Below are 18,322 nucleotides of genomic sequence, written 5' to 3'. Positions count from 1 at the left end.
GGTTGTTCTAACCCTCCAACATAAGGTTGTTATAACCCTCCATCATAAGGTTGTTATAACCCTCTAACATAAGGTTGTTATAACCCTCCATCATAAGGTTGTTATAACCCTCCATCATAAGGTTGCTATAACCCTCTAACATAAGGTTGTTATAACCCTCTGACATAAGGTTGTTATAACCCTCCATCATAAGGTTGTTATAACCCTCTAACATAAGGTTGTTAATACCCTCCATCATAAGGTTGTTATAACCCTCTAACATAAGGTTGTTATAACCCTCTAACATAAGGTTGTTTTAACCCTCTAACATAAGGTTGTTATAACCCTCCATCATAAGGTTGTTTTAACCCTCTAACATATGGTTGTTATAACCCTCAATAATAAGGTTGTTATAACCCTCTAACATATGGTTGTTATAACCCTCCATCATAAGGTTGTTATAACCCTCTAACATAAGGTTGTTATAACCCTCTGACATATGGTTGTTATAACCCTCCATCATAAGGTTGTTATAACCCTCCATCATAAGGTTGTTATAACCCTCTAACATAAGGTTGTTATAACCCGTTGACATAAGGTTGTTATAACCCTCCATCATAAGGTTGTTTATAACCCTCTAACATAAGGTTGTTATAACCCTCCATCATAAGGTTGTTATATCCCTCTAACATAAGGTTGTTATAACCCTCTAACATAAGGTTGTTTTAACCCTCTAACATAAGGTTGTTATAACCCTCCATCATAAGGTTGTTTTAACCCTCTAACATATGGTTGTTATAACCCTCAATAATAAGGTTGTTATAACCCTCTAACATATGGTTGTTATAACCCTCCATCATAAGGTTGTTATAACCCTCTAACATAAGGTTGTTATAACCCTCTGACATAAGGTTGTTATAACCCTCCACCATAAGGTTATTATAACCCTCCATCATAAGGTTGTTATAACCCTCTAACATAAGGTTGTTATAACCCTCTGACATAAGGTTGTAATAACCCTCCATCATAAGGTTGTTTATAACCCTCTAACATAAGGTTGTTATAACCCTCCATCATAAGGTTGTTATAACCCTCTAACATAAGGTTGTTATAACCCTCTAACATAAGGTTGTTTTAACCCTCTAACATAAGGTTGTTATAACCCTCCATCATAAGGTTGTTATAACCCTCTAACATAAGGTTGTTATAACCCTCTAACATAAGGTTGTTATAACCCTCCAACATAATGTTGTTATAACCCTCCATCATAAGGTTGTTTTAACCCTCTAACATATGGTTGTTATAACCCTCAATAATAAGGTTGTTATAACCCTCTAACATATGGTTTTTATAACCCTCCATCATAAGGCTGTTATAACCCTCTAACATAAGGTTGTTATAACCCTCTGACATAAGGTTGTTATAACCCTCCATCATAAGGTTGTTCTAACCCTCCAACATAAGGTTGTTATAACCCTCCATCATAAGGTTGTTATAACCCTCTAACATAAGGTTGTTATAACCCTCCATCATAAGGTTGTTATAACCCTCCATCATAAGGTTGCTATAACCCTCTAACATAAGGTTGTTATAACCCTCTGACATAAGGTTGTTATAACCCTCCATCATAAGGTTGTTATAACCCTCTAACATAAGGTTGTTAATACCCTCCATCATAAGGTTGTTATAACCCTCTAACATAAGGTTGTTATAACCCTCTAACATAAGGTTGTTTTAACCCTCTAACATAAGGTTGTTATAACCCTCCATCATAAGGTTGTTTTAACCCTCTAACATATGGTTGTTATAACCCTCAATAATAAGGTTGTTATAACCCTCTAACATATGGTTGTTATAACCCTCCATCATAAGGTTGTTATAACCCTCTAACATAAGGTTGTTATAACCCTCTGACATATGGTTGTTATAACCCTCCATCATAAGGTTGTTATAACCCTCCATCATAAGGTTGTTATAACCCTCTAACATAAGGTTGTTATAACCCTTTGACATAAGGTTGTTATAACCCTCCATCATAAGGTTGTTATAACCCTCTAACATAAGGTTGTTATAACCCTCCATCATAAGGTTGTTATAACCCTCTAACATAAGGTTGTTATAACCCTCTAACATAAGGTTGTTTTAACCCTCTAACATAAGGTTGTTATAACCCTCCATCATAAGGTTGTTTTAACCCTCTAACATATGGTTGTTATAACCCTCAATAATAAGGTTGTTATAACCCTCTAACATATGGTTGTTATAACCCTCCATCATAAGGTTGTTATAACCCTCTAACATAAGGTTGTTATAACCCTCTGACATAAGGTTGTTATAACCCTCCATCATAAGGTTGTTATAACCCTCTAACATAACGTTGTAATAACCCTCCATCATAAGGTTGTTATAACCCTCCATCATAAGGTTGTTTTAACCCTCTAAGATAAGGTTGTTATAACCCTCTGTCACGATCGTCTGAAGGAGGAGACCAATGCGCAGCGTTGCGAGTGAACATGATGACTTTATTAACTTAAAGCAACCACGAAGAAAACAACAAATGACGATACGTGAAGTTCTAAACTGAAATACGATTAACAGCAACAAAGAAACAATAACCCACAAAACAAAGGAGAAAACACACAGAATATATATGGCTCCCAATCAGAGATAACGAGCCGACAGCTGACACTCGTTACCTCTGATTGGGAGTCATCGACCAATCACCACATGACACAAACAAAATGAAACTCACCCATCCCCAACACCACCAAATGAAATACACCCAACACAAGAAAATGAACAACCCTGGCTCAATATAAACGTCCATAGAGCCAGAGTGTTACAGTACCCCCCCCTAAAGGTGCGAACTCCGGGCGCACCAACATCAGGACTAGGGGAGGGTCTGGGTGGGCGTCTGTCCATGGTGGCGGCTCTGGCCCCGGTCGTGATCCCCACCCCACCACAGTCACAACCTGCTTCGGTAGCCTCCTCCCAATGACCACCCTCCACCTAACCCCACCTGGACTAAGGGGCAACCCCGGACTAAGGGGCAGCATCGGCCTAAGGGGCAGCACCGGGCTAAGGGGCAGCACCGGGCTAAAAGGCAGCACCGGACTAAGGGGCAGCACCGGACTAAGGGGCAGCACCGGGCTAAGGGGCGGCACCGGGCTAAGGGGCGGCACCGGACTCAGGGGCAGCACCGGACTAAGGGGCAGCACCGGGCTAAAGGGCAGCACCGGGCTAAAGGGCAGCACCGGGCTAAGGGGCAGCACCTGACTAGATGGCGGATCCTGGCTGGCTGGCTCTGGCGGATCCTGGCGGGAACGGCTCTGGCGGATCCTGGCGGGGCGTCTCTGGCGGATCCTGGCGGGAACGGCTCTGGCGGATCCAGGCTGGACCGGTCTGGCGGATCCTGGCACGGGGACGGCTCTGGCGGATCCTGGCGGGACGGCTCTGGCGGATCCTGGCGGGGCGGCTCTGGCGGATCCAGGCTGGACGGCTCTGGCGGATCCTGGCGGGACGGCTCTGGCGGATCCTGGCTGGACGGCTCTGGCGGATCCTGGCTGGACGGCTCTGGCGGATCCTGGCTGGACGGCTCTGGCGGATCCTGGCTGGACGGCTCTGGCGGATCCTGGCTAGACGGCTCTGGCGGATCCGGGCTGGACGGCTCTGGCGGATCCTGGCTGAACGGCTCTGGCGGATCCTGGCTGGACGGCTCTGGCGGATCCTGGCTGGACGGCTCTGGCGGATCCTGGCTGGACGGCTCTGGCGGATCCCTGGCTGGACGGCTCTGGCGGATCCGGGCTGGACGGCTCTGGCGGATCCTGGCTGGACGGCTCTGGCGGATCCTGGCTGGACGGCTCTGGCGATCCTGGCTGGACGGCTCTGGCGGATCCCTGGCTGAACGGCTCTGGCGGATCCTGGCTGAACGGCTCTGGCGGATCCTGGCTGGACGGCTCTGGCGGATCCTGTCTGGCGGAAGGCTCTGGCTGATCCTGTCTGGCGGAAGGCTCTGGCTGATCCTGTCTGGCGGAAGGCTCTGGCTGATCCTGTCTGGCGGAAGGCTCTGGCTGATCCTGTCTGGAGGAAGGCTCTGGCTGATCCTGTCTGGACGGCTCTGGCGGATCCTGGCTCGACGGCTCTGGCGAATCCTGGCTGGATGACGGATCTGGCTGCTCATGGCTGGCTGACGGATCTGGCTGCTCATGGCTGGCTGACGGATCTGGCTGCTCATGGCTGGCTGACGGATCTGGCTGCTCGTGGCTGGCTGACGGATCTGGCTGCTCGTGGCTGGCTGACGGATCTGGCTGCTCGTGGCTGGCTGACGGATCTGGCTGCTCATGGCTGGCTGACGGATCTGGCTGCTCATGGCTGGCTGACGGATCTGGCTGCTCATGGCTGGCTGACGGATCTGGCTGCTCATGGCTGGCTGACGGATCTGGCTGCTCATGGCTGGCTGACGGATCTGGCTGCTCGTGGCTAGCTGACGGATCTGGCTGCTCATGGCTGGCTGACGGATCTGGCTGCTCATGGCTGGCTGACGGATCTGGTTGCTCATGGCTGGCTGACGGGTCTGGCTGCTCATGGCTGGCTGACGGATCTGGCTGCTCGTGGCTGGCTGGCGGATCTGGCTGCTCATGGCTGGCTGACGGATCTGGCTGCTCATGGCTAGCTGACGGATCTGGCTGCTCATGGCTGGCTGGCGGATCTGGCTGCTCATGGCTGGCTGACGGATCTGGCTGCTCATGGCTGGCTGACGGATCTGGCTGCTCATGGCTGGCTGACGGGTCTGGCTGCTCATGGCTGGCTGACGGATCTGGCTGCTCATGGCTGGTTGACAGATCTGGCTGCTCGTGGCTGGCTGACAGATCTGGCTGCTCATGGCTGGCTGACGGATCTGGCTGCTCATGGATGGCTGACGGATCTGGCTGCTCATGGCTGGCTGACGGATCTGGCTGCTCATGGATGGCTGACGGATCTGGCTGCTCATGGCTGGCTGACGGATCTGGCTGCTCATGGCTGGCGGAAGGATCTGGCTGCTCATGGCTGGCGGAAGGCTCTGGCTGATCCTGTCTGGCGGAAGGCTCTGGCTGATCCTGTCTGGCGGAAGGCTCTGGCTGATCCTGTCTGGCGGACGGCTCTGAAGGCTCATGGCAGACGGACGGCTTTGCAGGCTCAGTACAGACGGGCGGCTTATGCAGCGCTTGGCAGACGGGCAGTTCAGACGCCCTAGGGCAGACGGCAGACTCTGGCCGGCTGGCGACGCACATCGTGGACCTGGTGCGTGGAGTAGGAACAGACCGGTCCGTACCGGGAACACCCACCACTGGCCTTAACTGGGGATCAAGAACGGACCGGACCAGACTGGGGAACACACTTCAGTCTCTCATGCCGTGCCACAACAACTTCCCTCCTTCCACTCGCCAATGGCTCCCGTACTCCGTTAGCCTTCTCTCCTTTTCTCCCTGTGGCAGCCTCCTGCTGCCCAGCTGCCCAAGCCATGTGCCCCCCCCCCAAAAATTTCTTGGGGTTGCCTCTCTTCCACGGGCTTCCAGCCTCGCCTTCGCGCTGCCTCCTCGTACCACCTCCTCTCGGCTTTGGCTGCCTCCAGCTCTTCACGAGGGAGGCGATATTCTCCCGGTTGTGCCCAAGGATCCTTTCCGTCCAACAACTCTTCCCATGTCCCGACCTTAGGAGGCGTCCATAACTCCTGTGTAGGTAGGTCCTGTTGCCGCTTGTTACGCTGCTTGGTCCTTTTGTGGTGGGTTATTCTGTCACGATCGTCTGAAGGAGGAGACCAATGCGCAGCGTTGCGAGTGAACATGATGACTTTATTAACTTAAAGCAACCACGAAGAAAACAACAAATGACGATACGTGAAGTTCTAAACTGAAATACGATTAACAGCAACAAAGAAACAATAACCCACAAAACAAAGGAGAAAACACACAGAATATATATGGCTCCCAATCAGAGATAACGAGCCGACAGCTGACACTCGTTACCTCTGATTGGGAGTCATCGACCAATCACCACATGACACAAACAAAATGAAACTCACCCATCCCCAACACCACCAAATGAAATACACCCAACACAAGAAAATGAACAACCCTGGCTCAATATAAACGTCCATAGAGCCAGAGTGTTACACCCTCTAACATAAGGTTGTTATAACCCTCTAATATAAGGTTGTTATAACCTCTGTGCATTCTTGAGGGTCTTCTCCTCTTGGCCTCTGTATCCACGAGGTCAGGCACAGTCTCCGGCCCTGGCCCCTCCTCACGCTGCAATAATGGAACAATTAACTGGGAGGAAAATTGCCCCTGGGCACAATCGCTCCGACTCCCTCCATTAGAAATAAAGAGAGAGAGAGAGCTCCGGTCTGTGATTAGGTCTGGGTTTTAATTGTCTTGCCGTCATGGCGGCAGGGTGTTTCTGTTAGTCATAATGAGGGAAGGCTCTTACCCACAGAGCTCCAGACACTGTTCTATAGTCTCCACACAGCCTTGGTGACAGAGAGGGGGCAGGGATGGGGCGGAGGGAGTGGGATGGGGAGTGTGGAGGAGGTTGGGGTGGAGTGTGTTTGGTGTGTGTGTGTGTGTGTGTGTGTACGTTCATGCTTTTGTGTGTGTACCTGTCATGCGTGGGTTGCCGAGAGGGATCTTCTGTCGGTCCCCTGTAGCTCAGCTCTTAACTATGTCCAACAACATGTGGATATCTTGTCTGCCTGAGAGAGAAAAAAGCTTATCACCTCTTACCTCTTGCTTACGTTCAAATATCAATGCCCTGTACCTTTAACATACAGTAGTCCCATTGAGACAAACGACTGTACAGTACCATACATATTGGTTTTCATACACCCATTCTCTGGTCCTGGATGCATACGATGGCCATGTTCCAAATGGCACCCTATTCCCTTTTAGTGCACTACTGTTGACCAGGGCCCGTAGTACTACTTTTGACCATGGCCCATATATAGTGCACTATATAGGGAATAGGGTGCCATTTGGAACACAGCCTATGGTTCATGAGGCCCCGATTCACTCCCATTCTGATTTATTAGAATTTTCATCACCCAATTGATCCAGGTGTTTACTCAAGGGACAAAGATGCAGACTAAATGACTATTGACGCTGAATGTTTGAAAAATGCATTTGTCAGAGCGCCTGGGCTATGAATGAGGGGCAGGCATATAAAACAATTATTTGTCCGATCAATGGAGGAGGAAGGGAGAGAGGGAGGAGTGTAGCAGAGCTGCAGTGGCAGAGTCCTCAGTAGCAGACTACTCTGTCTGTGCTGCTCTTTCTTCCTCTCTCTCTCTCTCTCTCTCTCTCTCTCTCTCTCTCTCTCTCTCTCTCTCTCTCTCTCTCTCTCTCTCTCTCTCTCTCTCTCTCTCTCTCTCTCTCTCTCTCTCTCTGTTTCTCTGAAACATTGTCTTTCCTTCCTGATTTCTGTCCCCCCCCTCTCTCTCTCTCTCACTCCCTCCCTCTCTCTCCCTCCTCTCGCTCTCTCTCTCTCTCTATCGCTCTCTCTCTGTGTTTCTTTGACACATTGTCTTTCCTTCCTGATTTTTCTCTCTCTCTCTCTCTCTCTCTCTCTCTCTCTCTCGTCTCTCTCTCTCTCTGTCTCTGTCTCTGTCTCTGTCTCTGTCTCTGTCTCTCTCTCTCTCTCTCTCTCTCTCTCTCTCTCTCTCTCTCTCTCTCTCTCTCTCTCTCTCTCTCTCTCTCTCTCTCTCTCTCTCTCTCACTGTTTCTCTGACACGTCTTTCCTTCCTGATTTCTCTCCCTCTCTCTCTCTCTCTCCCTCTCTCAATTTCAATTTCAATTTCAATTTAAGGGCTTTATTGGCATGGGAAACGTGTGTTAACATTGCCAAAGCAAGTGAAGTAGATAGTAAACAAAAGTGAAATAAACAATAAATATTAACAGTAAACATTACACTCAGAAGTTTCAAAAGAATAAAGACATTTCAAATGTCATATTATGTATATATACAGTGTTGTAACAATGTGCAAATAGTTAAAGTACAAATGGGAAAATAAATAAACATAAATATGGGTTGTATTTACAATGGTGTTTGTTCTTCACTGGTTGCCCTTTTCTTGTTGCAACAGGTCACAAATCTTGCTGCTGTGATGGCACACTGTGGTTTTTCACCTAGTAGATAAGGGAGTTTATCAAAATTGGGTTTGTTTTCGAATTCTTTGTGGATCGCTGTAATCTGAGGGAAATATGTGTCTCTAATATGGTCATACATTTGGCAGGAGGTTAGGAAGTGCAGCTCAGTTTCCACCTCATTTTGTGGGCAGTGTGCACATAGCCTGTCTTCTCTTGAGAGCCAGGTCTGCCTACGGCGGCCTTTCTCAATAGCAAGGCTATGCTCACTGAGTCTGTACATAGTCAAAGCTTTCCTTAAGTTTGGGTCAGTCACAGTGGTCAGGTATTCTGCCACTGTGTACTCTCTGTTTAGGGCCAAATAGCATTCTAGTTTGCTCTGTTCTCTCTCTCTCTCTCTCTCTCTCTCTCTCTCTCTCTCTCTCTCTCTCTCTCTCTCTCTCTCTCTCTCTCTCTCTCTGTTTCTCTGACACATTGTCTTTCCTTCCTCATTTCTGTCCCGCTCTCTCTCTCTCTGTAACGATCCCGGCTGTCTGAGTCGGGTCCTGGTCGTAATCTCCAGGTTCCCGAGGGTTCGGGAACGCTCCGGGGAGCGCTCTGGTTTCCGCACCTGCTTCCCATTAGCAATCTGCACACCTGGGCCTAATCAGCACCTTTCTTAGGCTCTGGCCCAACATCCAGTTCCTGCCGGATCGTTAGCCATGAACAGTAGGTGTATCTGCGTATCAGTTAGAGTATCTAGCGTGAGTTTTGTTGTTTTGTACTTTGTTGAGTTTTGTGTCCTTACCTCCGTTTTTGTTTCACCTGCAGTCACACGTCCGGAACCTTCACCCCACCTCTGCCTGATGGTCGGCGGCTGCCGAGCCATCACTGGACCTTGCACTGCACCCCCAACTACTCATCCACGCCGCCCGCTCTGTCCCTGGAATATTCTGCACCTTTTGTTTGTATCCGAATAAACCCTCACTTTCGTTCAACTCTCCTTGTCCTGGTCTGCTTTTGGGTTCTGGCTGAGGGAACTGTGACAGAACGATCCGGCCAATTATGAACCCAGCGGACCTGGACTCCGTTCGTCATGCCATTACCCAGCAGGAGAAGATGTTGGGCCATCATAGCACGGTACTACAGGAGATCGCGTTGTCAGTTCGGAACCTTTCTACCGGCCTGATGGAGGTCCAGAACCAACGCCAGTGTCCGGTGGAGGACCCCCTACCGGTTTCACCCATCTCGCCTGCCGCTTCTGAAGTTGTGTCCCTCCGTGAGCCCAAGGTTCCGACGCCGGAGAAATATGAGGGGGAGCTGGGAAGATGCCGTTCCTTCCTTATGCAGTGTGGATTAGTGTTCGATCTACAGCCCTACTCTTATGCCACTGACAAGGCTAGGATAGCCTTTTTGATTGAGTTGCTGCGTGGTCGAGCGCTGGAGTGGGCTTCAGCCGTTTGGGAACGACAGGATCCCTGCATGGCTTCATACCAGGGGTTCACGGCCGAGATGAGGAAGCTCTTCGACCATTCCGTCCGAGGGAGGGGACGCAGCTAGGCGTCTGTTTTCTCTTCACCAAGGAACTGCGCAGCGTGGCCGACTTCGTGATCGAGTTCAAGACGTTGGCTGTGGAGAGTGGGTGGAACGAGGAGTCTTTGCAAGCGGCCTTTTACCAGGGCCTGTCGGAGCAGCTCAAGGATGAGTTGATCTCCTATCCGAGCCTAGTGACCTGGACAGCTTGGTAGCCTTGTCTATTCGGGTGGATAATCGAGTCCGAGAGCGAAGGAGGGAGAAGCAATGGGGTCCGTCCCAATCGATCAGCTTCTCAGTTCCCAGTCGGGTCGGGTGGTGGACCAGAACACGTCGATCATTCTCCACCACTAAGGATTAGTGGAGAGGACCTCTCTCCCGATTCTGAACCCATGCAAGTGGGGCGGCACGGGTTAACCAAGGAGGAGCGTCAACATAGACGTAAGACCAACTGCTGCCTCTACTGTGGTCGCTCGGGACATTACATCTCCACTTGTTCCCGGCGGTCGTCAAACTGCCCGGCTCGCTAAAGTTGGGAGGACTTTTAGCGAGCCAGTTTCAACCTCTCAGTACCTCTGTCAGACCCCGCTTCCCGGCTACCCTTGTGAACAGGAATCAGAGCTTAGCGCTTAACGCTTTTATCGATTCAGGTGCCGATGGAAGCTTTCTTGATGCCGAGTTGGTGGAACAGCTGGGGCTTTCCAAGGAGCAATTGCCGGAAGCCATTGAAGCGACCACTCTGAACGGCAGTAGTCTGGCACGTATCACGACGAGGACTGAACCGGTTAAGATGCGGTTGTCGGGGAATCATTCTGAGATGATTTCATTTTCATTCTGCCGTCTTCCCATGTTCCTCTGGTCCTTGGATACCCCTGGCTGAAGGAACACAATCCCACGTTCGATTGGGTGACGGGCAAGGTAACGAGTTGGAGCCTTGATTGTCATGCTAACTGTCTCAAGACTGCCTGCCCCCATTCGGTTCCCAGTCAGGTGATTGAGGCTAAACCCCCAGATTTGTCCCTGGTTCCCGAGACATATCACGATTTGGGGGAAGTTTTCAGTAAGCAGAAGGCTCTGTCACTTCCTCCCCACCGACCATATGATTGTGCCATCAACCTGGTTCCTGGAGCTGTCTACCCCAAGGGAAGGTTATACAGTATCTCCCGACCTGAACGTGAGGCGTTGGAGACCTACATCAAGGAGTCCCTAGCTGCTGGTCTCGTTCGGTCCCTCGTCATCACCCCTGGGGGCAGGATTCTTCTTTGTGGGAAAGAAGGATGGCTCTCTTCGACCGTGTATTGATTATCGGGGGTTGAATGACATCACGGTCAAGAACAAGTATCCCCTGCCCTTGATGAGTTCTGCCTTCGACTCCTTACAGGGTGCTACGGTGTTCACCAAGCTAGACCTACGCAATGCGTATCACCTGGTCCGGATCAGAGAGGGGGACGAGTGGTTGACGGGTTTCAATACACCGATGGGTCACTTCGAGTATCAGGTGATGCCGTTTGGACTGACCAATGCTCCAGCGGTATTCCAGAGTATGGTGAACGACGTCCTGAGAGATATGATCGGTCTCTTCGTGTTTGTTTACCTGGATGACATTCTGATCTTCTCGAAGGAACCTTCCGACCACGTCCAGCATGTCCGGCAGGTTCTGCAGCGATTGTTGGAGAATCGCCTGTTCGTGAAGGCCGAGAAGTGCGAGTTTCACGCCCACACTACATCCTTTCTCGGGTACATCATCTCCAGGGGTGAGATTAGGATGGATCAGGAGAAGGTTAGAGCGGTTCTGGAATGGGCCCAGCCCGGTACGAGATTGCAACTCCAGAGATTTTTGGGGTTTGCGAATTTCTACCGCAGATTCATCCGGGATTACAGCCGTGTGGCCGCTCCATTAACTGCCTTGACTTCCAGCATCAGGACCTTCAAGTGGAATCCGGAGGCGGATCGAAGCGTTTCTGGATTTGAAGAGGCGATTCACCAACGCACCGATTCTCTCTCAACCGGACACGGCCCGTCAGTTCGTCGTTGAAGTGGACGCGTCTGATGTGGGAGTTGGCGCCATCCTGTCGCAGCGATGCTCCACGGACAGTAAACTCCATCCCTGCGCCTACTACTCTCGTCGCCTTTCGCCTGCGGAGAGGAATTACGATGTGGGTAACCGGGAGCTTCTCGCGGTGAAACTTGCCTTGGAGGAGTGGCGCCACTGGTTGGAGGGGCGGAGCAACCGTTTATTGTCTGGACTGACCACAAGAATCTTGCTTACGTGCAATCGGCTAAACGTCTCAACTCCCGTCAGGCCAGGTGGGCGTTGTTTTTCGGACGATTCAAGTTTGTCCTGACGTTCCGACCTGGATCTAAGAACGGCAAGGCGGACGCCTTGTCCCGGATGTTCTCCAAGACGGAGGAGAGTGGGTCCAAGACCGAGACAATTCTCCCCCGGAACTGCGTCGTGGGAGCAGTTATGTGGAGGATTGAGGAGGAGGTGCTGGCGGCCCTTCGGACTCAGCCCGGTCCCGGTAACGGTCCACCCGGTCGGTTGTTTGTGCCTGAGTCGGTTCGTCCTGCTGTTCTCAAATGGTCCCACGCCAGTAAGATGGCTTGTCACCCTGGCGTGGCTCGGACAATGGCGTTTCTTCGCAGACGTTTTTGGTGGCCTGCCATGGCCGAGGATACTCGGGGTTTTGTGGCTGCCTGTCCAGTGTGTGCGCAGAATAAGAGTACCAATCGGCCCAGCTCTGGACTACTTCACCCCCTTCCCTATTCCCCGAGCGTCCATGGTCGCATCTGGCCCTGGACTTCGTCACGGGGTTGCCCGCTTCTGAGGGGAACACGGTCGTTCTGACTATCGTGGACAGGTTCAGCAAGTTCGCCCACTTTGTGCCTATTGCCAAGCTTCCCTCTGCCTCGGAGACGTCCGAGATCCTGGTCAGGGAGGTTTTCAGGGTCCACGGTTTGCCCAGTGATATCGTTTCCGACCGTGGCCCTCAGTTTACCTCTGCTGTCTGGAAGTCCTTCTGTTTGGCCATTGGAGCTACAGTCAGTCTCACATCTGGTTTTCACCCCCAATCCAATGGTCAGGCGGAGAGAGCCAACCAGAAGATGGAATCCACGCTACGCTGTCTGGTCTCTTCCAACCCCACCTCCTGGGCCTCTCAGTTGCCTTGGGTTGAGTATGCCCACAATACTCTCCCTACATCTGCCACTGGGATGTCTCCCTTCCAGTGCCTGTATGGCTACCAACCTCCCCTGTTCCCTTCTCAGGAGAAGGAGCTCTCTGTGCCTTCTGTTCAGGCCCATATTCGTCGTTGCCACCGGACCTGGCATCGGGCCAGAAAGGCACTCCTTAGAGGTTCGGACCGGTATCAGCTCCAGGCGAATCGTCGCCGGACCCCCGCTCCCACCTATACCATCGGAGATAGGGTTTGGTTGGCCACACGGGATCTTCCGTTACGGACTGAGTCTAGGGAAGTTGTTACCGAAGTTTATTGGTCCGTTTGTGGTGGAGAAGGTGATCAATCCAGTGGCAGTGCGACTCAAACTACCGAGGACGCTCAGAGTCCATCCCACCTTTCATGTCTCCTGCCTCAAGCCTGTCTTCCTCAGTCCTCTGTTGCCTCCTCCGCCTCCTCCTCCTCCTCCTCGGATGATCGGAGGTGGTCCTGCCTACACGGTGCGTCGCATTATGGATTCCAGACGGCGGGGCCGGGGTTTCCAGTATCTCGTGGACTGGGAGGGGTATGGTCCTGAAGAGAGGAGTTGGATTCCGCGGCGACAGGTCCTAGATGCGGATCTCATCAGGGACTTTTACCGCCTCCATCCTGGCGCTCCGGGAGTCCGCCCGGTGGCGTTCGTCGGAGGGGGTACTGTAACGATCCCGGCTGTCTGAGTCGGGTCCTGGTCGTAATCTCCAGGTTCCCGAGGTTCGGGAACGCTCCGGGAGCGCTCTGGTTTCCGCACCTGCTTCCCATTAGCAATCTGCACACCTGGGCCTAATCAGCACCTTTCTTAGGCTCTGGCCCAACATCCAGTTCCTGCCGGATCGTTAGCCATGAACAGTAGGTGTATCTGCGTATCAGTTAGAGTATCTAGCGTGAGTTTTGTTGTTTTGTACTTTGTTGAGTTTTTGTGTCCTTACCTCCGTTTTTGTTTCACCTGCAGTCACACGTCCGGAACCTTCACCCCACCTCTGCCTGATGGTCGGCGGCTGCCGAGCCATCACTGGACCTTGCACTGCACCCCCAACTACTCATCCACGCCGCCCGCTCTGTCCCTGGAATATTCTGCACCTTTTGTTTGTATCCGAATAAACCCTCACTTTCGTTCAACTCTCCTTGTCCTGGTCTGCTTTTGGGTTCTGGCTGAGGGAACTGTGACACTCTCTCTCTCTCTCTCTCTCTCTCTCTCTCTCGCTCTCTCTCTCTCTCTCTCTCTCTATCGCTCTCTCTCTCTCTCTATCGCTCTCTCTCTCTGTTTCTCTGACACATTGTCTTTCCTTCCTCATTTCTGTCCCGCTCTCTCTCTCTCTTTCTCTCTCTCTCTCTCTCTCTCTCTCTCTCTCTCTCTCTCTCTCTCTCTCTCTCTCTCTCTCTCTCTCTCTCTCTCTCTCTCTCTCTCTCTCTCTCTCTCTCTCTCTCTCTCTCTCTCTCTCTCTCTCGCTCTCTCTCTCTCTCTCTCTCTCTCTCATTTCCATAGCAGCAGCATGGGCCTGTGCTAACTGCTGCTGGCGCATTGCAGTAAACTAGCAGAGGTGGAGGAGAGGGAGGAGGAGTGTCTGTGTGTGTGAGCGTGTAAAGGTGTGTGTGTGGGTAAGTGAGGATCAGGCAGGAAGCATCAACAAGCATCCTCTGGTTTACTGTCTCCATAAATCAAACTCAATCCCTTCACGTTGTGTATTTTTGTCCGCACGCACACGCACGCATATATTCACAAACACAATCACACACACACGTGCATTCACACACACACACACACTGTCACGAATTCACCCCTCCTCCTTGCCCGGGCAGGTTTCGGCGTTCGTTGTCACCAGCTTACTAGCCACTACCGCTCTATTTATCATCACTCCATTTGTCTTGTCTTGTCTTGTCAATCACACACACCTGGTACTCATTCCCTTATTAGTCTGTGTATAAGTGTTCCCTCTGCCCCCTTGTCCTTTGTGAGTGATTGTTCGTTGTGAGAGTGAGTAGCTCGGTTGAGCTCTTTCTTGTATGCAGCCAAGGTTGATTTTCCCTTGTGCTAGTTTCGTTCCGTCGCTATTGTACATTATTGTACACTGAATAAACTCTTGATTTCTGTGTTTTACCTCCTGCGCCTGACTCCGTCATTCACATCTCATCACAGAATCACTCACCAGCTATAGAGTCAGCGGGAGAGGAGTGCACACCTGGAATCGTGGCAAGGGTCCAGGAGCATTCCACGATGCTGGCCGGCTTGGGGGAAGCGATTGATCGGGTTCTTCAGGTCGTCCAACGCCTGGAGAGAAGAGGAACCGATCTGTCGAGACCAGCTGGCCAACCGGATCCAGCCACCTACATCACAGCACCCAGAGGGATCCAGATATCCCGACCTCGGGCATTCGATGGGACACTGGCTCTATGTCAGGGATTCCTTCTCCAACTGGAGCTGTACTGCTCCAGTGTCAGGCCGGCACCATCAGATCGAGAGCAGGCGTCCGTCCTCATTTCCTGCCTCTTGGGGAAAGCCCTGGAGTGGGCCAACGCGGTTTGGAGAGAAGGAGGAGCCGCGTTGGAGGACTACAGGGAGTTTGCCCACCTATTTTGGGTGGTTTTCGATCACCCGCCCGAGGGTCGAGAGGCGGGTGAGCAGCTGGTCCACTTGGGGCAGGGGACGAGGATAGTACAGGAGTTCGCGCTGGAGATCCAGATCCTGGCAGCAGGGTCCGGGTGGAACGAGCGGGCCCTGATCAACCAGTTCCGGTGCCATCTACGGGAGGACGTCCGACGGGAGTTAGCCTGCCGTGACACCAGTTTGTCTTTTACCGAACTGGTGGACATGGCCATTTGTCTGGATAACCTGCTGGCAACCAGAGGACGTACTGGAGGAAGTCTGCCCGTTCCCGCCCCGACCGACGCGGATCAAGAGCTCATGGAGATGGGTGGTACTGCGCACCGAGAGAGCGGAGGACGACAGCGCCAGTGCCACTCGGATGGCACGAAGGGACCACATGTTCTTTTGGGTCAGGAGGCGGCCGGCAGGGCACCCCAGGTATTGAGCACCCACTCTTGTTCAGAGCCCTCTGCTGAGCACTGTATTCATTTTGGATGGTCCAGACGGTGCCTCCACCGTGCGCATTCCCCTCGAATACTATGATCTGGCACAAGTCTTCTCTAAAAATAAAGTGACTAAATTACCATTATGGGCGGGGGATTGCGCAATAAACCTTCGGGTAGACGCTGTACCTCCCAGGATTCATGTGTATCCCCTGTCGCAGGCGGAGACGGAGGCTATGGAGACATACGTCACCGAGTCCCTGCGCCAGGGGTACATACGTCCCTCCACTTCACCCGCCTTCTCAAGTTTCTTTTTTGTGAAGAAGAAAGACGGCGGTCTGCGCCCGTGCATTGACTATCGACCACTGAACAAGGAGACGATTAGATTTTGTTATCCTCTCCCCCTCATTCCGTCAGTGGTTGAGTCATTGGATGGAGCGCGCTTCTTCACTAAATTAGATCTCAGGAGTGCGTACAACCTGGTGCGTATCCAAGAGGGAGATGAGTGGAAGACAGCATTCAGCACAACTACGGGGCATTATGAATACCTGGTGATGCCCTATGGTTTGATGAATGCTCCCTCAGTCTTCCAGTCCTTTGTGAATGAGGTGTTTCGGGATATGCTTGGTCGCGGTGTAGTGGTCTACATCAACGACATTTGGTGTATTCTGCTACGCACGCCGAGCATGTGTCCCTGGTTCACGAAGTGGTCCTCTGTAGCTCAGCTGGTAGAGCACAGCGCTTATAACGCCAAGGTAGTGGGTTCGATCCCCGGGACCACCCATACACAAAAAAATAATAATAATGTATGCACGCATGACTGTAAGTCGCTTTGGATAAAAGCGTCTGCTAAATGGCATATTACATTATTATTATATTTACTTGCCCGACTGTTGGAAAATGACCTTTATGCTAAGGCAGAAAAGTGTATGTTTTTCCAGCAGTCTGTCTCCTTCCTCGGATACCGCATTGCAGCCGTGCGTAATTGGCCGACTCCAACCACGGTAAAGGAGGTGCAGCGCTTCCTTGGCTTCACCAACTATTATCGGAGGTTTATCCGGGGCTTTGGCAAGGTCGCAGCTCCCATTACATCTCTGTTGAAGGGTGAGCCGTCCCGGCTCCGCCGGTCTGCTGAGGCTGACAGGGCCTTCAGTAACCTGAGGGAACTGTTCACCTCTGCCCCGGTACTGGCCCACCCCAATCCATCACTACTGTTCGTAGTGGAGGTGGATGCGTCCGAGGTAGGGATGGGAGCAGTGCTGTCTCAACGCTCGGGCACGCCACCCAAGCTCTGCCCCTGTGCGTTCTTCTCAAAGAAGCTAAGTTCGGCAGAGCAGAACTACGGTGTTGGTGATCGGGAGCTGTTGGCTGTTGTCCGAGCTCTGACAGTGTGGAGATATTTGCTTGAGGGGGCGAAACACCCATTCCTCGTCTGGACGGACCACCGTAACCTGGAGTACATCCGGGCAGCGAGGAGGCTGAACCCTCGCCAGGCCAGGTGGGCCCTATTCTTCACCCGGTTTGATTTCACACTGTCATGCAGTCCGGGTACGAAGAACGTGAAGGCAGACGCACTGTCCCGGCTGTATGATACAGAGGAGAGGCCCAGAGACAATACCCCCATACTGCCAGACTCCTGCATTGTGGCGCCGTAGTATGGGCGATGGACGCGGATATAGCGCAGGCATTACGCACAGATCCATCTCCACCGCAGTGTCCAGCTGGGCTGCAGTACGTGCCTGCGCTTATCCGTGATCGTCTGATCTACCGGGCACACACAACACCCTCCTCTGGTCACCCAGGTATCGGTCGTACAGTGCGCTGCCTGACCGAAAAGTACTGGTGGCCTACCTTGGCTAAGGACGTGAGGGTGTGTGTTTCCTCCTGCTCAGTGTGCGCCCAGAGTAAGGCACCTAGGCACCTCTCAGCGGGTAAGATAAAACCTTTACCAGTTCCACAACGACCATGGTCTCATTTGAGTGTTGATTTTTTAACTGATCTGCCACTCTCTCAAGGGAACACCACCATCCTGGTCATTGTGGACCTTTTCGAAGGCCTGCCGCCTCCTTCCTCTGCCCTGTCTCCCCACGGCACTGCAAACTGCGGAGGCCCTGTTTACACACATCTTCCGGCACTACGGGGTACCAGAGTATATAGTGTCTGACCGAGGTCTCCAGTTCACATCAAAAGTCTGGAAGGCGTTCATGGAACGTCTGGGAATCTCGGTCAGCCTGACCTCTGGGTTCCACCCTGAGAGTAATGGGCAGGTGGAACTGGTTAATCAGGATGTGGGTAAGGTTCCTGAGGTCCTATTGCCAGGACCGGCCGGGGGAGTGGTCGGTGTTCCTACCATGGGCAGAGTATGTCCAGAACTCTCTCCGCCACTCCCTCGGCCGGTCCTGGTAATAGGACCTCAGGAACCTAACGCCATTTCAGTATGTTTTAGGTTATCAACCGGTTCTGGCACCGTGGCAC

Source organism: Coregonus clupeaformis, unplaced genomic scaffold (genome assembly GCF_020615455.1).
Source record: "Coregonus clupeaformis isolate EN_2021a unplaced genomic scaffold, ASM2061545v1 scaf0042, whole genome shotgun sequence".
NCBI classification, from domain to species: domain Eukaryota; kingdom Metazoa; phylum Chordata; class Actinopteri; order Salmoniformes; family Salmonidae; genus Coregonus; species Coregonus clupeaformis.
Note: the sequence above shows the minus strand (reverse complement) of the source record.